Raw genomic sequence first — 27,705 nt, forward strand, 5'->3', positions numbered from 1 at the left:
CTTGTTGGCTAACATTAGCATGCATAAACTTGTAGTATTATGTATCTATTACAAACCAATTAAAAATCTAAAACTGTTTGCCAAATTTATAGTAAAGGTTTACTTTCCTTGTTGTTGGTTTGATATTAAGATTCATAAATATTTAACTGACAGCCCCAAAACCTATTTCATGTGATTCAAAGAATCTATAAATTACCTGATTCCAATCCTAAGAACATTTGTTATAAAGTTATAGATAATAACAGTTATTTTGCTTATGGTGAAAATATTGTGGAGTGTTAGCTAACAAGGATGAAAAGGTCAGAAGGAAAGCAGTTAATAAAGTTTTGCATTTAAAAGGCCTCATAGAAGACTTTTATGGCAAAGAAGATGATGAGGAATTCCGCTGGGTTTGAGACTGTTTGAAGAAGATAAAATACTTGAAATTATTGAAAATTCACTTAAGTTAAGACATGAGTGTAATAGCCAAAATATTGAAAAAATGTAAAACTTGTTACTGAAGCTTCAGCATTTGTGGTTGGACACGATAGCAGAGCCGGAGTTATTTGAAACAAAACTAGGTCCAGGAAATTTTTAAAAAATTTTAATCAAAAAGTGATTTTAAATGTTAATAATTTTTATAAGTTTCTCTGTTTTCTATATAAATAACCACTGCACTATAATTGTAAGGATTTAATATCTTGATAGTTAATTTGAACATAGATGTAATATGTGAAAAGTATCCGCTGTCATATTTTTGCAATATTTGCCATTATTTCATCTTAAAAACAATAAAAATATTAAACAAAAAAAATATTAAGTGGGTCTGATAAAAATAATGATCACTGACTTTTTTCTTCATAAGTTTTACAAATCAAAAGCCAGGTATTAAGAGGGGACACTTTTTGATTTGTTAAAAATTTTTTTTTTGGTCACCCTATTGAGTATAGTAAAAAAAGAGAAAGTACAGCAATTAAAAGTAAAATATCAACACTAATCAAAATTATTTCCAAATAAAATTTCTTTTAATTTAACATTAACCAAATCATCACTTTTAACAAATTACTTTTTAAAATTAAACTTTCTTAACAGGAAGTCCTCACATCTGACCCCTTTCCCCCCCCCCCCCCCTGTTTCCTGGGCTTAAAACCTAAGATTGAGAAGCCTCTAACTTTGTTCAGAAACACAGTTAAACTGCTACTCACCGACTCTTAATGGCAAACTGTGATATATTTATAGCTCTGATCCAAAGATGTGATGTCATTTCCTACCGTTATGGTTTAACGCTTCAGCAAACCTTATTTATTAACTATATTTATTCCTTGCATTTTCAACTTACATTGTCGTTATTGTAGTGACCCTATATATTTGATAAATGCCTAACTATTAATATTGCATTTGTTGCCGGCTCACAACAAAAGCCCAGAAATTTAAGCTAAAATACCTGGTTTTCTAAAAAGCAAGTTTAACAGTTTATAAAGACAGAGAATTTTAAAATTCATTTTAACAAGATTTTTTTAAATTTGTGTAGTTGCGTCATTGTGTAATTCATTGTGCACAATGAATATGTAGTTCAATGACTATATATGGCTCGTTGTGGATAATTCATTGTGCACAATGAATTTAGAAATGATATTTAAATTGTAAAAGCGAATGAACATGACAGAGGAAATATACAACAAATATAGAATTTAGTTGTCTTAATTTTACAAGCTATTTCGGCAATGAGCATTGTTATAAAGTTCGCGGATTTGGTGTCGCAGTACGATGGTTCGGGTGAATTTTCAGAATGGATACAGAAGTTGGAACTGGTAGCAAAACTTCAAAAAGTTGACGAGCTGAATGTGGTGCCCCCCTATATTTCTTTCTGGCGGGGCGTTTGCCGTTTATCAAGGACTCAGTGATGAGATAAAAGAAGACTACAATGAAGTGAAAAATGCACTGAATACTGCCTTCTCTGCTTCTCCGCTAACAGCATACGAAGAGTTCGTGAATCGTCGTCTTAAGGAAAACGAGTCCGTTGACGTATATCTCGCAGAATTAACAAGGCTGAGCAAGCTAATATCGTCTCACGTAAGCGAAGAGTGGATAAGGTGCGCATTTATTCTCGGATTACCTGACGAAGCAAGAAAACAGCTCCAAACAGCACTCTCGATATCAACAATGTCCGCTGCAACAGATCGCTGAAAAAGCAAGAAGTTTGGTAATCTTGCGTTGTAAAGAATCGTGTTTTGTTAGTCGCGTGAATATTGGTGCTATTGGTCCAAGAAAGGTTCCTCAAGGAAGCGGAAAAAAGACCATGACTTGCTACCGATGCGGTGAGGAGGGACATATCAGTCGAAATTGCAGCGAAGGAATTGAGAAGAAGAAGTGTTTTGCGTGTGGAATGGACAACCACCTGGCCCTGAACTGTTACAAAAAGTGTGCGAACTCAAAAAACCTGGAAGGGAAGCCACCCGTCTATCAAAAAACCTGGAAGGGAAGCCACCCGCGAGCGGCTTCCCATGAAATATAAAACCACCAACTCTCTACGTTTATGTCGATGGAAGAAAAATAAAAGCATTGTTGGATACTGGATGCTCCAAATCAATTTTAAGTCGGGATATCGTAAACGCAAAAAATGTCAAACACGCAAGACAAAAGGTCGTGATGATGAATGGAAAGTCAATTGAAGTAAAACACCAGATTGTTGTTAATCTTTCTATAAACAACACTACCATCGATTTGGAATGCCTGGTTGCCAATATTGTCCCCGAATATCAAATGCTACTTGGTATGGACGCAATACGACGGCTCGGAGGTGTCCAAGTTAGGAGAGACGGCGAAACCATAAACTTCAATGTGGAAAAACTAACTATCAGTGCTACTGCAGTCTCTCAAGAAAAAACGAATGAAGTATCCTCGCCTACTATTCAAAAGCTGATTGATAAAGACTTCGTAGCAGAATTCAAAAATGGCAGCTGGAGCGTGTCTAGGAAGTGGCTGATAGAACCACCAACTTTGACAAACAAAATTCCAAACTATCATATTTCTGATGACGCTAAAAGTGATTATGCAAAGGAAATAAGTGAATGGATAGCACAGGGATGGCTGAAACCATTTGAAGGGAGATGTAATGGCATCATTCCGTTGATGGCAGTAATTCAACGAAACAAATTAAAAGTACGTCCGGTGATGGACTACCGGGAGCTGAATCAATTTGTGTCCAGTCATACTGCAGATGGCGACGTTTGCAGTACCAAACTTCGCAACTGGAGAAAGTTGGGAGAAAATCTTGAAATAATCGATTTAAAGAAAGCGTATCTGCAGATTCGTGTCGACGAAGCACTGTGGAAATATCAAGTCGTGGAATATTAAGGGCAGCGTTACTGTCTAACAAGATTGGGTTTTGGTTTAAATGTGGCGCCCAGAATAATGACTAAAATTTTAAAAAAGGTATTTGTCGAGGCTGGGACGGACTCATTTATTGATGATATCATTGTCAATAATAACATAGTGTTAAGTTACAGAGTTCGAGAACTCTTGGAAAAGTATGGCTTGGATTCTAAGTTGCCAGAAAAACTTGTCGGCGGTCGTGTGCTTGGATTGCGAGTGTACAAACAATGCAACCAAGTCCGTTGGAAACGTGACAACATACCTAAAGTTCCTGAAGGAAAAATGACACGTCGGCAAATTTTTTCTTGGTGCGGACAGCTGACCGTACATTTTCCAGTAGCAAATGGTTGCGCCCTTCGTGCAGCTATCTAAAAAGGGTTTCGAGTAGTTGCGGATGGGACTCTTTTGTGGACGAACGTATTGTCAAATTAGTAAACAGCTTAAATGAAAGACTTACAAAAGAAGATCCCGTTCATGGGTCATGGAACGTCAAAAACACTTCCGAAGCAACAGTGTGGTGTGATGCAAGCAGCTTAGCCGTTGGCATAGTGTTGGAAGTGGCTGGGGAATTAGTAGAAGACTGTTCGTGGCTGAGGAAACAAGATGATACGGCTCACATTAACCTTGCGGAGTTAGAAGCCGTGATAAAAGGAATAAATCTAGCAACAAAATGGGGATTCGAATGTATTACCATAAAGTGTGATACGGTTACTGTTGCCGGCTGGTTGAACTCCTTAATTATCGGTGACAAACCCGTTCGAGTACACGGTCTTGGAGAACCACTTGTCCGTCGCCGGTTGTCGTTAATTGAAGACCTTGTGAAGGAGTGCGGTATAAAATTAAAACTTTTTCTGGTAAAGTCAGCAGAAAATAAAGCCGATGCTCTTACGAGAGTACCGCAGAACTGGCTGCATTTAAACCATTCTGCAATGACAGCAAATGTTGTACCGCCTGATGTGGAGTCATTTCATAATCTTCATCACTTTGGAGTCAATCGAACCCTTTATCTGATGAAACAGACATATCCGAAGGAGAAGGTTAGTAGAAAAGACGTTGAATCAGTCGTGAAAAGTTGCGAAAGATGTTTATCGGTGGATCCTGCGCCAATTAAGTGGGAAAAAGGAAATCTTGAAGTTGGAAAGAGTTGACACCGTTTAGCTATCGATGTAACCCACTATAAATCAGAGAATTATTTGTCTATTATTGACTGTGGAAAAAGAAGCAAGTTTGCAATTTGGAGAAAGCTACAGAACGAGGAAGAAACAACAGTGTGTTTCCATTTAGAAGAAATATTTCGAGAAAGAGGACCACCATGGCAAGTTCTACTTGACAACAGCAAGACTTTTCGCTCAAAACTCGTTAGTGAATTATGCGCAGAATGGGGAGTGTCCATCCTGTTTCGTTGCGCTTACAGGCCATCAGGGAACGGAATTGTTGAACGTCATCACCGCACTATCAAGCGAATGGCAGCCAGAAGTGGCAAAGATCCGCTAAAAATGGTATATTGGTATAACCGGGATCCCAGGAAAAATGGCGAGGAAACATCGCTCCCCTACAAAGCTATATTTTCTTATGAATGGAAACCACACACAATTTCTGCCAAACCCAACGAAGAAGTTCTCCACAATTATTTTCAAGGACAAGAAGTATTTGTAAAGCCACCTGACTCGAAATGTACGAGCGAATGGAACAGAGGAAAAGTTACAGATGAAGGACGAGGAGTTTCGGTAGAAATCAATTGATTGCCGAGACACATGTCGGACGTCCGTCCTGTTCCCATCGCAGCCGATTTGCCTACTAGAGGATCGGAAGAACCCATTGCGGACAACTTGAATCACCGAAAATCAACTAGAATGCGGAAGTTTCCGAATAGATATGCAGACTTTGTGATCTAGAGATCAAGGGGTGTTGTAGTTGCGTCATTGTGTAATTCATTTTGCACAATGAATATGTAGTTCAATGACTATATATGGCTCGTTGTGGATAATTCATTGTGCACAATGAATTTAGAAATGATATTTAAATTGTAAAAGCGAATGAACATGACAGAGGAAATATACAACAAATATAGAATTTAGTTGTCTTAATTTTACAATTTGTTTTTGTGAAATTTCAAATGCTTTACTTACAACTTTAAAAAAATATGAGTAATTCAAAAAATGTTTTAAGATTAATTTTCTTTTCAAGTTTATATTGCCCTGCATCTAAAGGATAAAATGTACCATAATAGTTTTTCGTAAGCATAAAAGTAAACTAAATAAAACTCAATTTTAAAAGAACCTGCAAACAGGATAAATAACTTCCAATTAATTATCAGATTTTGTTCTTAAAATCATTTAAACAATATTCAAACCATAGGAATCCACAATTTGACAAAAACCTTCATGCGTAACAAATAACTTACTAGCTTCAGCTTCGGAAGGAGGCTTCATGGGGCTTTCTGTGTCATATGCAATTGGTTTATCTAATAAGGATGTTTATTAAAAATGAAAGAAAGCACATTATAAATTTTTACTTTATCTTTATTATTAAGAAAGGTCAAAGTATTTAAAATTCACAAATAGCAAACTTTCATTTAAAAAAAAAAAAAAAGTTCAATTAAACTAAACTTCCAATAAAATTTGACATTTAATTTTCATTAAATGTCAAATTTATAGCAAGGAACTCTATTTATTTAGCTAAACTTTTAACTTTGTCCAAGGTTAAAATACAGGAGTGTGAAACCTTAGACAAAGTCAAGGCAATGCCTTTTTCTTCCGGCTCCACGTTCAGAGAGTGTAATTAACTTCTTTGATCTTGCACCTTTATGTTCCAGACAGACGTAGCAAACACCGAAATATGTCGCCGTTTTCTGTAAACATTGTTATGTACTTTGTGTAAAACTGTGTAGTTCCTAGAATTTTTTAGCGCATTTTGCAAACTTTTAACTTATAAGAAATAGATGAAATATAACATTTATTTTTAAAAATGCACTAACTTAGCACGCGATTTTGATTTCAAACTCAATTGTTTCCCATTACTATAAGTAATTTCCGAGTACTATTAAGTAAACATTTTCTTGATTCAAAGACAAAACAACCGAAATTTTATTTTGCTTTACAAATTCGATGCTCACGGTAACCAAGGGCCAATCCTATAAAGCTGAAAATATCATTATTTACGCAAAGAAAAACAGGATTTTTCTTACGCAAAAAAATTTCCGTAAACTGCAATCCTATGAACAAAATAACGCAGAATTTTTGAGAAAATTACGCAAAAAAATCTGTTCGCAAATTCTAAATTTTAAATAGTTACGCAAAATTTTAACCAAAGATTGTGCAAAGTACTGTAAAGGTTTGTGATTTTTTTCAAACTACATAAGAGAGATAGTTTGATCCAATAATAACAGAAGTAACTTATTCACAAATTGAGTTGTCGACAGCTGGAATTGCCTACCAGGTGAGATAGTAAATGCTAAAAGCCTAATTGCCTTTAAGAATTAGTTGGACTTGTTCCAAAAAATCCGCCACAGTGCAGCTAAGGCGTTCTATGCAACACAATAATCTTGCATTGTGGTTAACTAACTAATTAACTAACTATTTATTCTTTTTTAAATATACTAAAAAAGTAAAATTATTATTCGCAATTATGAGAATCAAAGGTGCAGACATAGTTACAAGCAAATGAATGCAAGGTATGTTTGAGTTAAAAATATTATATAAATAAATTCTTTAATAAATGTATGAAGCTATTTCTATTCATATTTGAATGAAACATTGCAACATGCCACAGTTATTTGCACATAAGAGAAGCAAGTCCTATTAATAAAGTGCAAAAAGTTGCTTAATGTAAGTTTATCAAAGAATGTCATCTAGTTTTATTAAACATTTTATGTAAATAAATATTTTTAGTCAAGTTTGAAAGTATTTCCAGCGTTAATAAATAATATATGAAGTTTTTTTTATCAAGTTTAAAAAACTACTCAAGAAGCATCACTTGAATTTATTGTTATGAGGAACACTTACAACAGATTTTTTTTTTTTTTATTACATAATCAAATTATAACAATGTTAAAATTGTTAAATAAACTAAAAGTAAAGTGTAGAATTTACCATGAGTATAAATGTGTGTTCAAGTAACACCCTTTATATGTGCTAGTTGGAATCCATGAAAGATTTCTATAATATTTTTGTTTTTAGAAAAACTGGTGTCACATACAACGAAGTTCGATTCGGTCGATGATCATTTGAAGAGAGCTCTTGACAGAATAGCATAACAATTAATTTATTACGTTTTTGTAGGCTTATTTATAAATTTATGCTTTTTTTTGTATGCTTATATTATAAATAAACAGAAAATTAAACTTTTAGAAATTTATTAAATTATCGGGATCTAGGCTGTTACTCCTAAATTTTCGTTTGTAAAAGATTATTTTTTAGCATAACATAAGTTATTTACTGAAATAACTTTTACATAAATAAATGCATTTAGGGTAATCCTTGAAAAGGTTAAAACGTTTCATTTACATAATAAAAACCCATAATAAAAACGTTTTTAGGAAAACGTCCGGTCACCGTTTCATATGGACGTTCAAAAAAACCATTAAAAAACGTTTTCAGGGGACCTTTAAAAAACGTTTGCAAAATGTTCTTGTGCCCACTGTGTTAGAAGAACTATTATTAATTTATTGTAATTTGATACAAGGGTCGAAATCTGAGGCAGAAAATTTCTGATTTTCCCTGTAACAAAAGTTTGTTTTCCAACTATACCCTCACCAGATGTCACGTGGTATTATTCTAATAAGATAATATATGGAAGGAAGATAAATCGAGAAGGTTCCTAGATTTAGATGAACGCTTTTTCAGAAAACATTATTAACAAAGATTATTTGAAGTAAAAATTTTATTGGAGTTTTTCATAAATGGATAGAAGAGCACAAAAATCACTTACAAGAATTTTGCTTATTCAATAATTTTACTAATTGTAAAAAGTTATTGGAATAAAAATCACAACTTTTTTAAAGGTAAATGTTTTTAAAAGTATTTGTGTGGATAAAAAATACATTTTGTTTGCGCATGTAGATCCATGAAATCGTGAGATCAGTTGCATCATTTGCATGAAGTATTTTATTTTAAAAAATATTTTGATAGATTTCGAAAAAATATTGTTTCTTGCCATGTTTAAAAAAAGGAGAAGCAGTCAGTTGAACGAAAATGTAAGGAGGATGACATAATTTAACATTTTTAACATATTTTCTTCTGCCTATATAAACATTAGGTCAGGATTGTGTCACGAAAAAGAACCTTAGAACCTTAGTTGCTTCCTATATTCTAAATAGAGCCATATTCAGCTTCTTATTTTTGTAAAAAAGTTCTTACTTACAGAAATAAGTTAGAATGTAGAAGACAACTCCTGATAAGCAAAAGTCCTTGACATATATTATGGGTTATTTCAATACTTATTCATACAATATCAAAAGAATCCTCTCCTTTAACAACCGCTCTAAATTTTTCGCTTAAAAATTAAACTTTTCGAAATAACGAGAATTGGAAGCAACAAAGAAACATAAAAGAAATAACAAACACGGAGGAGAGCGCGCTCGCCTAAACAATTCAAACTCGAATGTAACTTTATGAAGGAAGGTGTATTCTATATAAAACCGAGAAATTGATTAAGTTTTCTACAAGTCTTGAGAAAAAAATGGAATTAAATGGTAATAATGAAATTAACTAACAAAATAGTAAAAAAAAAAAATTTTTTTAATACTTTTACGTACTTTCAATCAAGGTTCTTTTTCCGATATGATTCTCAACTTCTATTAATATCTTCTTCAAATTTTCTTCTTTCATATTTTCCTTATTTTCATATAGTTTATAATATGTCTTCCCTGCAATAAATAAATCTAATTTGGAAGAAGGAGGAGGCTTATAATTTTCAATATATATAGGTATGATTATTTTATTGCAGTGATCTGCATACGTGTATTCTTTTTCACAGTTAGATGAATTCTGGTATTTTTCTGAAATAAGTAACAATATAATTTTGGAGTTTGCAACACCTTCTGCCATTCTTTTATTTGAATCACCAGCCATATTCTTTTGATCGATCCAAACCTTATAACGGTTTTCGGTCAAAACTTTGTATAAATCATTTGCGTATTCTTTTCCCGTGTTCCAATTATATGAAATCATCACGTCCCATTCTTCGTTTTCTGCAGTCATTTTGAGTCTTCTGGAAAAATATAAGAAAACAGTTATATTTCAATTAAACATCTCTAAATAAAAGTTTTAAACCCTAATGAAAATATGTGCAGTCTTAACACGTTATTTACAAAGCGTTGTTGACTTAAATTAACGTGAAGTCAAAAAGAAAAGAAAGTCTAACTTAACAAAGCAACAAGAAAAATAATTTCACAAACTTTTTTTTTTCAGTTCAACATTCATGTGCTGCAGAAGAAAAAAGAATCGGTCGTGCAATATAAAAGTTCTCTTGAATTAAGTATTCCCTTTTAAATATTCAAAGTTTTAAAATTTTCTGAAATTTTTTGTATATTATAAAACATGCAATCGAGGTATAAGTAGCATTGACGAACTTAAAACTTTTGATAATAATCCGATATGATGCGATTATAAAGTTTTCGAGATAAAACTGATTAAACCATTTTTTTTTATCTATTTGTTTTTTTAACACTTGTATATATTAGTTGGTACAAAGTACGAAGCTGCACAAAAACGACATTCCCTCTCATTATTGTAACACTTTCCAATTCCCTCTCGCAATTAAAATGAAACTCCGTTTCTCTTTCATTACTATTCCCATATTGTCGTAATAAAATATGGTTTTGGAAAATTGTTTTCGACTGCCATGCATGCGACTTAATAGTAAAGAACTTTCCTTAACCTCATTTTTAATTGAAATTGTGGAACAAAAAAATGTCGTTTTCCCGCTCCTATTTTTAGATTTCAAGTGAATTACTTCCCAATCCCATTTTCATGGAATGAATTGGATTTCCACGACTGATTTTTACTAGAAACTCTATTGGTTAAAAAGTCTTTGATTTTGCTTACGTGCTATTTTTTGTGAACCATTTCACGTTTTATACAAATATGTTTCAAATATGTTAATGATGCAAGTTTGAAATAAGATAACTTGTTTTGGTGCGCTCTCGTTTTAATCTCGTCAGGTTAGAATTATTTTGTTCTATCTCCCATTTTATACGTTGAAAGAAAGTTTTTGATTTTTTTCTAAAAGTAAAAATTATTTAAAATTTTACTATTACTTTTTTAAGAAATAATAACTTATTCTTTAAATAATTTATATTTAAAGAAACTATTTAGAAAAAAAAATTTCAAAAAAAAATTTATTTTAAAAGTAATCATTACTTAGTAAAATTAACAATTCATTTTCTCCCAACGTTTAAAATTGGAGATAGAACAAAATAATTCTAACCTGACGATCTGGTAACAAACTTCATATGGGTCATAAAAAAAACTACTCATGAAACACTAAAAAATGTAGGGAAAATTAAAAAACTTTGTAAGAAAAGGTTTGGATCCTAGTATATTTCCATTACCGTGACTAAAATTAATAATAATAATAATAATAATAATAATAGTAATAATAATAATAATAATAATAATAATAATAATAATAATAGTAATAATAATAATAATAATAATAATAATAATAATAATAATAATAATAATAATAATAATAATAATAATAATAATAATAATAATAATAATAATAATAATAATAATAATAATAATAATAATAATAATAACAATAATAATAATGATAATAATAATAATAATAATAATAATAATAATAATAATAATAATAATAATAATAATAATAATAATAATAATAATAATAATAACAATAATAATAATAATAATAACAATAATAATAATAATAATAACAATAATAATAATAATAATAATAATAATAATAATAATAATAATAATAATTATAATAAAAATAATAATAATAACAATAATAATAATAATAATAATAATAATAATAACAATAATAATAATAATAATAATAACAATAATAATAATAATAATAATAATAATAATAATAATAATAATAATAATAATAATAATAATAATAATAATAATAATACTAATAATAATAATAATTATTATTATTATTATTATAATTATAATAATACTAATAATAATAACATAAAAGAAAGAAATTCCAGGTGCAAATAAAAATACCTGAGATAACTAACACTATAACCAATTTATAACTAGTTTATTATTATACTCATATTAATTCAAATAAGTAAATCTTTTGAAACTGATTCCTTCTAAATATTTCATTACACTTATTATTATTATTACTATTACATTTTTTGACTTACAGTAAAAACTCCAAGCAAACTTTCGTTATTTTTGCGAACTTTATTTATTTTAAATGAGTCTGTTTTTAATAGAAAAAAATTACACGTCCCTTATACTAATCTTAAACTAGAAAGTGCGCAATTTTTTTTTAAAATGATATTTGATAAAACTAGATGCCTACCTTCTCGATAATTAACTATGCTAAAGGAAAAAACGCAAAGAGCTTGAAGTGATCTTGTACTGTACTAACCATATTTTTTGTTCAGATTTTTTGTATTGAAAAGTCACTCCCAAAACTCCTACATTAGTGTGACAGCTTGAATGACAGCTCAATGTTCGCTCTGTTGTTTATATGAAGCGAAACAGCGCTTTCATTGTGCCCATGCTACAAAAAAGCAAAAACTACATAATTTGTTAAAGGATTGTAATTGTTTCTATTGGAAAACAATTTTCACGTGATATGTGAACTGTTGTTTCATAAAAAAATCTCAAATTTTCAGTGTGCTCGAATAAAGAAAAACTGAAAATGCAGCTTTTTGATGCTAAATTAAAAAAGTAAAGACAGAATAACAGAAAATGAAATTTAGAATGTTGAAAATTTTCTTTTATACTGAAGTTTAAAAGCTGCTCCCGGTGTAAATCTAATATTTGAATTAAATATAAATATATAAATAAAAATTTATAAAAGCAGTGGTGTTTAACGGCCGGTCTTCGGACCAAATTTTGTTGGCTCACAAGTTGCTTTAAATTTCAGGAAAAAAAACAAATACAAAAATAATTTACAATTTCTAAAAAATTGTTCCACATACTTTTTAAAAATTTATATTCTTAAGTTCTTAAACTTTAGAAACATTTCAACTATCGTCTGTTTCTTAAGCCAATCGCCTAAGAGCAAATATTTGGAAAAAGTAAAAACGACTTCTTTGTTACGCAGTCCTATCACTTTTTGTGAGTTATATGTAGGAGAGCGCAAAGTTTTGTAATAACATGTCATCTTGTTGTTTATTACAGCTTCATATTTCAATTAAAGTAAACAAAATGCATGAAATGAAAAAAGCCATGCAAGCAGCTAGCTGTTGCCATTCAACAAAAATTATTCCGATGATTTTAAGTGTTACGTTTGCATTTATATAAGTTTGTGATGATGTTACAGATTTTCTCTTTAAATAAAGAAAAAATTTTTAGAAAGAAAGAGAAAAAAGAAAAAAAAAAAAAGAAAAAAAAAAAGGAAAACAAATAAAAAAATCAAATAAACAACTTTACTCAACATTTGTACTCTTAAACCAGAGAAACCATGTTACCTCTAAGGATGTAATTCTCATTTCACTTTTTTATTTGTTGTTTCTAAAATTTTATTTTTTCTATTAAGGTGGCTCTATGGTTAAAAAACACTAAAAAATTAACAACAAAAAAAAAATCTGTTATCTTCTTTGAAATTTATTCTAAATTCAGAAAATATATATCTTTATAGAAAATATATATCTTTATATAAATTCAAACTCAATATTATGAGTAATATCCTTTTTTTTAAGATGCAGTTTTTTCAGCTTCGAAAGCAACGGCGATTTCCTGTCTTTTTATTCAGCTATATTAAATTTACAGTACCTAATAGCTTTTCCAACTTAAAAAACTTGATAGTGCGTTTGTACCTTTATATTTTCTACTTAAAAGTCATAATTTGAAAGAGCAAGCAGAATTTAATCATTCCCAATGTTAGATTTCTAAGTGGTTGTTAATGAAATTACTTTTAGACTCTGTATATGATTAGGAGTATATTACTTGAATATAAAAAAAATATAAATAAGAAAAAGAAAAGAGAATTCTGTGGAAATCCACATGTTAATGTATCAACATTATCAAGCAAAAATGCTTCACCTGTATCAACTGAATTTCCAACTTCTACTCAGTCTAATAAAACTTTAAATGAATTTAAAACTGGTAGTGATATAAATGATTTCTATTTTATCATAAATATGAAGGTTCTCGAGGAATTACTTGTTTCATTTCTTGCTTGTAATAAATGCTTTAGTAAAGATATTGAGCTTAAGCCTTTATCTGATGCTCGATTAGGATATGCTCTACAACTGCTAATAAGCTGTAAAAATTGTAAATGGGATCATTCTTTTTATAACTCTAAAGAATTTGAGTCTTAAAATATTGAAAAAAGAAGACATAAGTCTTTTGAAGTTAACTATAGAGCAGTTATTGCTTTTCGAGACATAAGAAAAGGTCACGAAGCTATGTAATTATTTCGAAAGCTAGGAAAACCGGTCCTTGAATAAATAACAGTTGGTGTACATTTTGGGGTGAAAATAAATCTCACTATATATCTTCTGTAAACATACCAATAGCTATTCATAATGCAATAAAACCGATTTTTATAGATTTTTATAGATTTATGTTCTGAAAATTTGTTAAAGCAATGTCTACATGGTACTACCCAAAATTCAAACGAAGCATTTAACAAAATAATTTGGAAAAGGTGCCCTAAAGATGTATTTATCTGTAAAGATATTTTAGATATAGGTGTAGCATCAGCTGTTATTCATTTCAATGATAGAATGTCTGGTTTTTCAAAAGTTTTTGAGATTCTAAATCTAAAATTAGGATATTATGGTAAATGTGGTTTGTGTAAAATAGACAGCCACCGCCAACGTCATTTTAAAAGAAAATCTTCTGAAGCTTTTTAAAAAGAACAGAAAAATGTGAAGAGGTGTCAAAAAGGGATTTATTAATAAAGAAAAGGATGTTGAAGGCGGAAAATCTTACTCTCCAGGAAAATATTAGAAAATATTTTTATATATTTTTTAAATGGGTTTTTTTACAGTATTTTTTTTTTCGAAGTTGCCAAAAACTTAAAAGGGGTTTTCTTAAAAAGTATAAAAGTAATTAACTTGAAATTTTCAGGGAGTGCTCCTTAACAATGACTTAAGGGACTGTAGCAGAATTAAACAAAACTAATGGCATTATTTTAAGTTTGGAATTACTATCTTAAATAAAAAGTGTTTTTTTATTTTGCTTCCATTGCTTTTATCCGCCATTTTTTATATAAAAGTTCTGCTACAGTCCCTTTGTGTTAGAATCATACAGATATTCTGATATTTTTAAGTTCATTGGATGTATATTTTAGGAGTTATACAGTTTTAAAGTTGTGTTTATTAATTACTTATTTTTTGCTGACTCAGCAAAACAAAACAAAAATTATAGTTTTTTGGAGTGTATTTGTTAATAAAAATAATTATTTTTTTCATTTAAAGTTATTTCGAAACATTTAACTTAAATGTAGAAATTGTTTTTTTAACCATAGAGCCACCTTAATCCTATATTTATTAGTAGTAGTTGCCTGGTGGATTCATTTTGTAAGGGTCTGGTCTTATGACTTGTCGCTGCAACTTAAGTTTAAGATGAAGAGTTAATTTTAAAGGGTGTTTTTTTAATGTTTCATAAAGGCATATTTCTATGGTATGTTCTTGAATTATCAACTGCAAAAAAAAAGGTTTTTTCTTCAAGTGTCGCTTCAATGACAATTTTTTTGTTTGTAAGAAAACTCAAAAAACATATGAAACGTGTCAATATACAAAGTCATTGGATTAAGAAAAAATTCTTTTGCCAGATGATGAGTTGCACGGAAATGACCTTTATAGTTCCAAATCCCTTCCATTACTACGACAGGTATCCATTGAACAATTAAAGCTAAACTCCCAGCCTCTCCTATTCTCATTCCAAAATTAAGTCTTTAAAATGCATAACTTTGAAAATATGTTGACGCTTATACGAGACTTTAATAATAAATAGTTGATCCACACTATTTGGATTTCTACTGTTTCTAAGAATGAGATAAGCAGAGCTTACTCTATATACTCGCGCAGAAAACTTTAGCGAGAAAAATGATCGATATAGAGTGCTTAAATGTGAACTTTTACAACAATAAGTAAACATAACCAAAAAAAAAACATCTTATATAATGGTTAAAAATTTTTTTGTTACACACGGGTTACGGTACAAATAATTTACTGTTAAAAAAAACAGATTTAACCTTAGTATCTGAAAATTATTAAAGCCTTATTAGACTCCTCGCTCAGCAGCATTGTTTTAACAAAGATACCTTTAATTATTTTTCTTCCTCCTCCCATTCTAAAGAGGGAAGTTTAAGCCATTTTTACCATAACTTTATAATTGTTTTAATTATAAAAGAGCAACGAAGATCGTTTCTCATATTTGACTATTTATATTTTATTTATATTATTTTTGTTTATATTGACTATTTGAATGAACAGAAAAGTAGGTTTTTTAGAATTGATAGTAAGCAATCCATATTCTTCAACTTTTTTGATTTTTAGTGAGGTTTATGAGACAAACAGTTAAATACAAAAAAAAAACCTGTCCCAGACCACTAAGATCTTTGTATAATTGAATATTAATAACTGGCAAATCAGAACTTTTTGTTACTTCAAGTCAAGGTTTAAGAAACAGGAGCTAAAAATTGAAAGAAAAATTATTTTTATTGAATCAGAATCAAGTGAATCTTCCTTAAAAATGAACGTCTTTTAAAGCAAAGAGCAAATGGGACATCAATCATTGAGTAATAATAATATTCAGCTACTTTTGATACAAAAACAGTTAAAAAAAAAAGCTTTTCAAGAAAGAGTTTCTCTTTTTCCAAAAAATTAGCATTTTTCATTACAACAAAAAATTTTTGAAAAGTATCTTTTTTTCTATAAAAAAAAAATTTTCTCTTCAACTGCCACTGGTTATTTTTTATTTAGTTTTATTTAAAAGAAAAAAAAAAGGATTTATTCTACATCTGCTAAAAAAAATGGATCAACTTGAACATAATGTAGCAACTCTTTTAAAGTTAAGCTTTTGAAGAAATGAAGAAAGTTAAATCATTATCTAAAAATCGTCAGCTTAAAGGAGCTATAAGTTTTCTAGAAAGATACTTTGCTACTTCCCGTAAGTTTTATTTAAAAAGAGCGGTTTATGCTATATTTCTAAATTTGATCAATTGATACATCAAATCGAGGGCTTCGTGCCAATCGTGCCACCTTTAACAATTTGGGCATTAATTCTGACGTTTAGACACATGGATATTACAAATGCTAACAAACATTTTTACCCACACCTAACAAAAGTTATTACATCCCAATTTTGTTCTACTTTTTCAATATTTTGATTTTTTGAATTGTACACTTAGATGTCATGGTAACAGACAGCTAAAAAAGAAAGAAATTTTAAGTAACTTTTATTTTACTGTTTTATAACTGTGAGCATTCATCCCACGTGGTACGGGGTGACTTTACACATTTCTTTTATATTGAAAACAAATAAACAAAAATTAAGAACTTTATGATCATTGTTATGATGTGTATATTATCGTACACACACAAATGCCTTTATTTTAGTGTGATGATATTTTACTTTTTTCTTGTCACATTTTAAGCTCTTTTTTTAAATTATGATTCTCTCAGATCTTTATCTTATTTTAAATTGTAATTTTAGACCTGGATCGTCAAATAATCTTTTTTTTTTTTTTATCAGAAAAACTTGTTTTATAATAAAAGATATTTATTGCTGCCTGTTATTAGCATTTTTTTGAATTGTACTTAATGGAACGTCATGATTTTCTTCACATTTTCGAGGTTTATCCCAGATTTGTCCCAGATTTGTCCCAGATTTGTCCCAGATTTGTCCCAGATTTGTCTCAGTCGATTCTTATGATATAATTCTTATATATTCTTCATCATTTATATTTTATTTGATTTTTATCATTTAATAAACATTTATCATTTAGTTTACTATAACTGCAATACCCTTTTCTTTCCTGTAATTATGGCATATATATTGAAAATAAATAGACAAAAATTAGGAATTTTAAAATGATTGTTATCATGTTTATATTATCACATGCACACAAAATTCTTTTGTTTCTGGTCCATTCTGTTCCATATCTTGGGTAATGTTCATCATTTTGAGTTTGTGATCAGATCAGTTTTTGAATAACACTTTTTAAAGTTGCTGTAAAATTTGTAATAAAGTTGATGCATCCAAAATTTAATCGTGACAAGTTAGTAAATTGACCAAGAGATGATCTAATTTGTCTTGAGATGACCAAGAGATGATCAAATTTGTATTGACTGCTTTTTTACTGTGAACCTATTTTTGGTACTTAACTTTTTATATATTTTTTCTTTTGAGATGTGGCTATGGCATATGCTGATAAATATATGAATAAATATATATAAAGTATGATAAATATATAAACATATGGCTGATAAATATTCAAATTTTAAAAGTTTAATGATTAAATCTAGGCTTGCAGTTTTTGGTTTAAGATTTGTGGGATAAGATTACGTAGTTACTGTAAAATATTCAAAGGACTGCCAACAAGGAAGTAAACAAACGTTATAGTCTTAAGACATTTGTAAACTTGAAAAACTTGTAAGAACTAAAAAACCTTGAGCAGAGTTAAACTTTAAAATGTTCTTCTGAATTTGTCAAAAAGTTGTTAATGACGTCATTTTTCCTTCTCTAAATATGTTAAAAGCTACTCGATAAAATCATTTTTTTCTTTTTTAGAGTTTAATAGGAATTAATAAAAATGAAGTAAAAAGCCTTTTTAGAAAATATTGTAAAACGAACATTCTTTAGCAAAGTAGTAACTGCTCGACAACACTTTAAAACCAATATGGCGCTTTTCCCTAATTTCTTCTCCTACAAGAAGTATTTTCCTAACAATTAATTATTAGGGTGCAATTAATTATTATGGTGCTTGTAGATCAAACAGACAGAATTAAGATTAAAAGTAGCATCTAAGTTTTTATGCAAATATTTATTTTATTGCGAGGAAAATGTGAATTTTTATGGGGCGTAAATATTCATTTTAAATCATAAAGTAACAGTATTGGGTTGTCCAATAAATTCGTGCCGCTCTTTAATTTACATAAAAAAATTTGTTAAAAAAATTAGCTTGCAACTGGGCTGTTGTAACATTTTTTAGTCATTCTTTTGTCCTTTCATAGTTTTTGGAGCCCTAATATTTCTGATCATTAAAACTTTCTTTTATAGATTCAGATTTATGGAACTCCAAGTTGACAAAAACCAACATCTTCGTCACCTTCTACTTTTCAAGAAAAATCCCAGGGCTTTATAGCTGGAAGAACAGCTCGCAAATGGTTCAGTGGTTTGAGCTAATAGATTCTCCTTGGTCTGGGCGCCCAGTGAAATTTGATGAAGTGAGATCAGAAGCCCTTCTCTAAGAAGAAAACTACCAAACAATTCGAAAACTGGCCAAATAAATTTACTTTTCAATTTATCTAGAGACGGTCTCAATCATTGATTCTATAGTAAAAGTCAAGAAGCATGGTGCTTGAGTCCGGCAACAACTGAGCCAACTGCAACAAAAATCAGAGGATTGCTGTTGCTGCTTCTCTGCTTGCTAGGCATCACTTGATAGCCTTACAACATCGGCCATTTCTGTACCATATTAATACTAAATATTTAAGTTTGAAATGATTGAAAAAAGCTACTCCACCTATATTTTGTTTGTAGTTTTCTTGAATTGAATGTTTTTACGGCATAAACTTATTAAATAGTCCAATAAAAAAAATCTCATTTTCGCGCTAAAAAATAAAAAAACAACTCAAACAATAAAAGTATCAACCACATTGGTTGATTTATTATTTGATTACGTCAGCACCGATTTGAAATGAAATTGTGTAGATGTATGTTTAACTGATCTTCAGAAATTTCAACTGTACAATCATCATGTTTACATTAACGTCGCAGTTTAAGTTTTTTCAGAGATTAATTCAGTTTTTAAAAGTTAAAATGTATATTACAAAGGGCCGTATAAGAGAAAGGCTCCTGGAGCACACTGCAAAAAAATTACTACTTTTTGATTATGAAATTTCTGAAAAACTCAAGGAAATGACAAAACAGCAGGCCAATCAAATTCATTAACTATTTTACTTCAAATTTAATCTTGATAGCTGTGGATCTCTCAATACATTCATGCAGAAGGATGAAAGAGACAAAGTACCAGAAAGAAGTACTGTGTTAGCCAGCCAAATGTTCCCTTTAAGCATTGTAGTATTTGATAATAAAGACTGCATTATCTACAACAACTGTCCAAACAATGCCAATTCATACAGGCCTTTTAGACTTTGTTATGAAAAAGAATCTAAAGAAACAATTAGAACTAAGATTGCAAGACTATTGAATGAGGAAACCAACTTGAAAGATATAAAACTCATGCTAGAGCAAAGGTCATGGTAAAATTCAATGGTATGTTTACTATGATTAATGAAAAAGTGCTAAATGAATTAACAAACAATCCAGCTTCAACATCTTGTCCTATCTATCATTAGACCTACAGACAAGTTTCAGATCAAAATGGATATTGCACATCTAAGCCTGGAACATTGGAGTTTGGAGCAAGCATACTCCACTTTGGAATTTGAGCTTTTGAAGCAACTTTCCATATAGGTTATAGGCAAGATGTTAAGAAATCTTTTGTTTGACTCAGTCAATAAGAAAAAGAAATGATTGACTCCAGAGAAAAACAAGTTAAAGCTCAATTTCGAGAAAAATTGGGTTTAATTGTGGATCAGAGAAGAGACGGTGGAGCTAGAAACACTACAATTGGAAATGTTGCTAGAGTGGCCTTTAGAATGCCAAAATAACTGCATAAATTTGTAGTTTTCCAGTGAAATTGGTGAAAAACATTGGAATCATATGGGGAGTTTTGTCTTGTGGCTTTGCAGTTGATGCTAAAAAGTTTGAAAATTTCTGAAAAAACAATTGGTATTTCATGGTTTTCTATCTCTCCAACACTGCACAAAATTTTATTCCATGGGAAAGAAATAATTCAAAATTGTGTTCTACCAATTGGATTTACAAATGAGGAAACAGGTTAATCAAACAAAAAGCACTTCGTAATTTTCGATTTATCATCCAAGAAAAACTTCTTGGTATAAAGGAATGTCAGACATGTTTCATAGATTGATGGAAGTAAGTGCATCAATCATTCAAAGGATGTCTTATGAAAAGCACAAAAACAAGGCTAAAAAAGGAAAGCCATTGTCACCTGAAATCGCACATTTTGTACAAACACCTTTACGTAACCTTTTTGAAAGTGTGCTTGAGAGTGAATACGAAGAGTGACCTACTCATTCTTATGAACTTATTGCTTTCTTATATAATTATTTTTGTCAGTGCTTTTATGTGGTTATTTTTTTACTGCCTATTAAATTTTCCATTGATATATGATTCATATGTTAAATTCATTTTCTAACATTTTTGTAAAGGTTTTTAATCGTAAAATAAATGTCAATTTCTTTGAAAAGGTTCAACTACCATCTTTTCTATAGGAATTTACTATTTAACAATCTTAGAATACTTTGAAACCTTAATTATAAGTAATTTTCTATTTTTATTATTGATTTTTAAAGTAAAATTAGGAAATGCGCGGTTTTTTTTTACATTTAGAACATTGTGTCCTTCGGGTAATGATGTCATTGAGAGAAACCATTGACAAGAGAGTCAAACCATTGTCAAAATTGCTTTTCTTAAATAATGATTTAGTTAAGAATGCTTCAGGAAAAAAATCCAAAATCAAAAAATGCGATTACATTAGTCAAAGCGGTTTTATCAAAAAATAATTACCAACGGAGTTATCGCCTCATATTATACAGCTATGGAGTTACAGAACCTATGTTCTGAATAAGCAAAACAACACTGGCAATGCCATTAGTACTAATTTTTTAAACAAATTTGAAATCAATTGCTTCTTAAATTTTCATTATATTTCATTGTTCTTTCCAGGTTTTTCAAGTCTAAAGAGTTAAACTTGTAAAGAGCGATAAAAAATATTAAATTCGAGAAGCAATTTTTAGATTAATTATATTCTTTTTGTTTTTTTTGCAGGATGCAAAAAAAAAATATTGAAAATAAATTAAACTTTTTTTTGCAAACGAAAATAAGTTATAAATATGTTTAATAATATATTAATATGTATAATAAATTGAAAGATAAATAAAATTACGATATTTTGCTTTAATGTTGTTTTTTAATTTTTTGCTTTAATTGATTTTACGTCACACTTTGTGCTGAAATTAATTCTACTGAACATTTCTTTTCTGCATCTCTTGATGGAAGTTTTTTTAACAAAGAGCGCCTATGAATCCATCGTACACTTGTGCTTGCTCATCAAAATAAAAGCTGGGTCATTGCTGTCAATTTCTTTACGTGTTAAGCAGCGTGCTCGTTTCTCTCTAAAACCTGTAAATAAAAACAAAATAATGACATTAAATAGTGGCACATTAACAGTGTCGTAATTAGCTCAACTCCTCAAATTGTAAAGATAAAAAAATCAATAAATAATAATATTAAACTTAAAAATAGTAGAGAGTAAAAACAAAAAAAAAGCAGTTGCTTCTGAAAAATTGTTCATTCTTCGTTTTTCAAAGTTTAAAAACTTAGATCATTTAATGAATATCGATCTAATTTTTGGAAAAACCAAAAAAAAGATAAAGATTTTAGAAGACGTAGTTCTAGGAAGAGATCAGTTAGAGGGAGTCATAACGGTATTAGGTTAGCTCTGATTACCGCAATTTTTGCAAGTCATCCTCATTCAACATCATTATTGAAATTCTAAAAATTAGAGAACGCCCCATGCCTCTCTGAGACCAATTTTGAACAACAAAAATTTCTTTCTCTAAAGGTCATTTTAGTTGCAATGGAAACGGTAAGTGTTAGTTGATTAAGTTATATGAAAAATGAAATCAGTCAATGTAAATGATTAGGGTTATAAAACAACCACAAATTTTTGGAAACAAATTATTTTTAATAAAGTTCAAGTATTTTTTTACAAATAAGTTATTTTAACTGCCATCCTCCTTCGACAGAAAAAAAATGCCAACCGTTCGAAATATATTTTTTTGCTAGAAGTTTGTTTTTCGATTTTCCAGTTTCAATTTTTTTTTTTTTTTCTTCTTAACATCAAAAAAAAAACTTTCCGATCTAAAAATTTATCGAATCTCATCTAAAAAACTCGAATACTTTTTTCATAACTGTTACCATTGACAACAACAAAAAAACCATACTAATCTTTTTATATTTCCATTCTTGTTAAATTTTTACATTAAGTTATTATCATTTTATTATATTTCCGTGATTTTTTGGAACGTATGCCGTTTTCAAAGTTTGGTGGCGCTTCAAGCAATAGAAATATGAAAAACAAGTCAGCCAGTCAGAAGCTTGGCCAAAAGCATCAAAAGAGCGCGCAACTTAGAAACACGTGTGAAATTTTTTTTTTAAATCGAGAAACATTTGCTTTATGATAAAAAATTTAAAACTCTTATCCTATCTCCACAACATCTCTTTCAACTATATTTTGCAACCTTATTACAAAAAAAAATTTCTCTTTTATTTTAAGGGTAATAGAAATTGCAACCGAACTTCAATTTTCGTAGATTTTTAAATATTGCTCTCGCGTGTTGGACACATTGGATACAAGTTTATGTATTAACTGCGGAGTGTAAAATCCAAAACAATGCGTTGAAATGAATGATTAAAAATATTCTTTGAGACATGAAAAACAGAAATTGTCCCGCTGCGACTACAAAAGATCAATAAATATCAAAAGTTCCTTTTAGCACTTTACGGCTCTAATATTTTTTCTGAAAAACTGGAAGACTGGAAAATCTGAGTAAATTTGGCTTTCATGCAAACCCTAGAAAATTTAATAAAAACAAGTTAATTTGGGATAAAACTTAACTAATGTAATGTAAAAGAATCTTAAAGGAATCATTAGCGAGTGAAGTAATGTAATGTAAACAAAACAGTTAAACAATTTAAAAATGACGTCTATATACCTTTTGATGGATTAATGAATAATTAGCGAGCATGAAGAATAAATAATTTTGGTGGTGGAAAAGATTTTCATGGAATAAGTTTAAGTAATATTTTTCTAAAAAAAATAAGCAACAGTTATTTAATGTAAACATAATGTAAGAGGTGAAAAACAAATTTAAAAAGAAATGTTAGCTCAAAATCAATTACATTTCACAAACTACATAAAACTTTACTTTGAATAAAGTAAAAATTATGATAATAAATTAACTATAAATTATTGGCTTCTTTTCTTTTTTTTTTTTTTTTTTCATTGAATTAGTTTTATTCTCTATAAAATTTCAGAATTATTTTTTGAATAATTGTATTCTTTAAACAATAAAACCCAGTGGGCACGCGATGTCAAACCGACGTCGGGTTTACGTTGGATTTTCATCGGCGATGTCAACCGACTTATTACAACGTTGTTATAACGTCGCGATAACGACGTCAAAACGACGTTGTCTTACCAACGTTGTTCTGACATCGTGCGATGTCTTTTGACATAAATACGACGTAAATCGACAATTTTACAAATAAATAAAATTTACATACGGTGGTGTGACCTAACAAAGTACTATGCTTTAAGTAAGTCCTAATTTAAGAAATGACAAATTTCGTATATATAAAAGAAACATTTGCGGAAAATAACTTTGTTATTTTAACTAGATATCTGGTTAGATAAAATAACTAAATTTTTTTCTCTAAATGTTTATTTTATGTAAACACCACGGTAATTTTATTATATATTTTTTGAACTGGAAGTTTGAATACCGGAAAATAAACATCTTACTGGAAAAAAGTAGTTATTCTACCGGAAAAATAATTATTATTGGAAAAAATAAATTTACCGGGAAGATATAAATTTAACACTAAGACTTTATTGACAGCCATAACATATTGACAAACCATAAAACGCATGCTCTTTATGGCAAGCGAAAGTTAGTTTATTTTTTTACTTGATTTAATTAATTGTGACTTTAAAAGATGTATGTATGTATGTATGTATGTATGTATGTATGTATGTATGCATGTATATTTAAATTAGTAAAAACTATTTATCTGAATTTTTTTTATTAATTCATTACTGTACTGTTTTTAAGGTTATTTGTATGTGTAAATTCAACAAGAGTGCTAAATGAATAAAATCAGAGTAATATATTTTATTTAATGTGATAAATTTAAAATAAAACTACATAATGTTTACTACTTTAAGTTTCATGCTTATTGCAATCATCAGGTAAAAAATACATTATTTGAGCTTTTTGTGAATAAATGTTTGTGGTTTACACATCTTTATTTCCATTCTTCTTCAGATACCCCAATATACACTTTGTTAGATGTATTAACAGTTTCATCATGCTTTACAGATCTTGTCTCTGTTGTTTCCATGATCTTGTCCCACTTTCTTGTTTCCATGTTAATTTTTTTGGATAGGCACACAGTGGGATAAACATGAATATTCAAAAATGGATCGATATCACAATCTATAACTTTTTCAACAGCTATTAACATTATTTTTTAGATGTCTTACATTAATAATTGGGAAGCCCAAAATCAAGAAATCAATAATCTAATTAATGATGCTCTGCGAAATGATTCTGATGACAATGTACAATTTGTTAACAATGAAGTTGATTCTCTTTGTTCTGAGTCAGCTAACAGTAGTAATTGATCATTATTTATTAATATTAATAAGTATCATTATTATTGTATTAGGGTGAGTGATCCTAATACAAAAATAATGATAAAATAATAACCAGTTGGTACAGTTAAGGGATCTAAGTTTGTGAATGACTTTGTAAATAAGAGGGTAGACTTTAGAATACATATTAAAATATATAAGAATTTTGTTACGTGATATTAATGTTGTTTTGTTAAGTTATTCGTCATCCTAATAAAAAAATAATTCAATACATCCCTCAAATCTTATCAAATCAACATCACAACAACCATAAAAACTGTGCAATATAATAACAAACACAAAAATTTGTCAAAGCGTATTAATGGTAGAGTAACTTTCAAGTTTATAAAGTTTTATTTGTCTATGCTATTGTAGTTCATGGTGTTAATTTTGTTAACAATTTCTTTTATGCAGACTAAAAAAATGGCTATTTATGAGTTATTTCAAAGTACGTTTTGAATTTTTGAAAAAATTTTTTTTTACCTTGCATCAGCAGAAACATTTTAAAAAAGTCAGAAGTTCTCACTGGTTATGAAATATTTGGAGACCTGAGTGTGCTACTGACATGCATATTTGATAGTTAAGAATATTTATTTATCAATATATTGATTCCAAAAACAATATCTTTTGTTTTCAGAATCAACTTCAGAGTCTGATACAGAGAATGAATAAACACTTCATTTGAGAACCAGAAATCAGAGACAGACCATTACTGTTATTAAAGAAGATATTGGGTAAACCATGAGAGTTGATGTAAGTTTCCTTGCATATTTGATAATTAAGAATATTTATTTATCAATATATTTTGATGATGATATGGATACAACCAATAAAATGACTGCAATATCCCCCATACATCGATGGCGAGCTGGACATGTCATATTGGGAAATAGGCTTCCTCCACAACAAAGAACTCAAATATATATGCTCTTAAAATTATTTTTTCATCATTTTAAAATTTTTTCTTTCTTTTTATAGTCTGATGTCGCACAAAGTTATGGCTTGTTTTAATATGAAAGAGACTAAACGCAAAAAAAATGGATAAACAAAGTTTTGAAAAGTTAAAAGTTTACAAGCTTATCATTGGGCGTGTCCAGAAAGATACTGATGCAAAATAGAAAGTTGTTTTTTGTAATGAATGCTTTTACGCCAGAAAATATGTGCTATTTTTTAATTGTATTTATTATGTTGGTTTAACATCGCTCTACCACTTAATGACATCGTCTTTACATCAGTAATCTGACGTCGTTCCGACGTTGGTTTAACATCGCTCGACGTTGAATGACATCGGAATTCTGACATCACCCGATGTCTTTTTTTCGACGTCGCCCAACCTTTCCATTTCCAACGTAAATCCGACATCGATCCGACGTCAGCTCCGACGTCGATCCGACGTTGTTCCGACGTCGCTTTGCCCACTGGGTAGTTTCTTGCCTTCCAAAAAAAATTAAAGTAAAAAAATCAGTTAAAAGATTAAATAATAAAACCATTATTATTTCCATGGCAAATTTTATTTTATAACGTTGTAAAAACAAATTTATATTATTTTATTATTTGATTTCTTATCATTATATTGTATAACTAATTTTCTTATAAATTAAATTTTATACACTAAAAAAAAAAAAATTTTGACTCAGTTAATGCACCTGATATAAAGTCAGAAAATAAGTTATAAGTTTATAAAGCCAGCTTTTCTAGTTTCTCTCCTTAGGACATTATAGTTCTCTCTCTCATGACCTGACCTCTGGTATCTTCCTTAAGATATTTCTTTTCACTTAATACATTATTTTGACACAAAACGTCAAATTAAATGCAAATAAGTAATAAAGTTAATATTAAGTTAATATCTTTCTTCTTCAGATGAAGCTCAAAAGATGATCATAGAAGGGTTCTATGAAGTGCAGGCGTCGATAACTTAGGGCTTGAAAAGATCAATCCATGAACGATTGATCTTTTCATGTCCTAAGTAATCGATGGACGATTATGATACGCGATGGAAAAACTGCTCATGAAGCCTCACGTTAGAAATATTTTACGGAAAATTCTTGTCATCATGGAAGGATTCAAGTTGGAAGAACTAATTGTTCATAAAAATGTTATGAACAATTAGTTCATCTTAAGTAACCTATTGCAGATCGATGAATGGAGTCCTAATCATCTGATTGAAGATATGTAGATAAACATCAGGAATACTTTTGTATCAAAGAACGAGTTTGAACGGTTTGCTTTCTTTCTATGTTTTTACTCGCTGAACAATTACGTTATTACCTCAATGATGACAAGAACTTTATTGACGTTATCTGAGAATAGCTTCCGTGGTTGGAGCTTCAATAGGATGTGTATCATCACAACGTCTTGAAGTTCGAAACACGATCTTAAAAACACAGAAAAAATGAAAACGTTGAAACACGAAAGTATTTTGAATGGCTAAATATTTTTGTTAAATAA

General features: G+C 29.5%; 1 protein-coding gene, 1 long non-coding RNA gene and 1 pseudogene across 2 annotated transcripts in view; 2 read left to right on the forward strand and 1 right to left on the reverse strand.

The window, feature by feature from the left end:
• LOC145184131 (uncharacterized) overlaps positions 1 to 27,705 on the reverse strand; it is a 215,289-nt gene that overhangs the window by 143,758 nt on the left and 43,826 nt on the right. The window lies entirely within an intron of this gene.
• On the forward strand, positions 19,653 to 20,659 carry LOC149893877 (uncharacterized; annotated as a pseudogene).
• LOC149893878 (uncharacterized) lies at positions 23,949 to 26,431 on the forward strand. The gene is made up of 4 exons (XR_016449097.1): positions 23,949 to 24,514; positions 25,099 to 25,240; positions 25,895 to 26,010; positions 26,236 to 26,431. It is a non-coding gene; the product is annotated as an uncharacterized LOC149893878 (long non-coding RNA).

Source organism: Hydra viridissima, unplaced genomic scaffold (genome assembly GCF_058129835.1).
Source record: "Hydra viridissima isolate aposymbiotic clone 2 unplaced genomic scaffold, HvirCarnegie_v1 scaffold_1, whole genome shotgun sequence".
In the NCBI taxonomy this organism is placed as follows: Eukaryota; Metazoa; Cnidaria; class Hydrozoa; order Anthoathecata; family Hydridae; genus Hydra; species Hydra viridissima.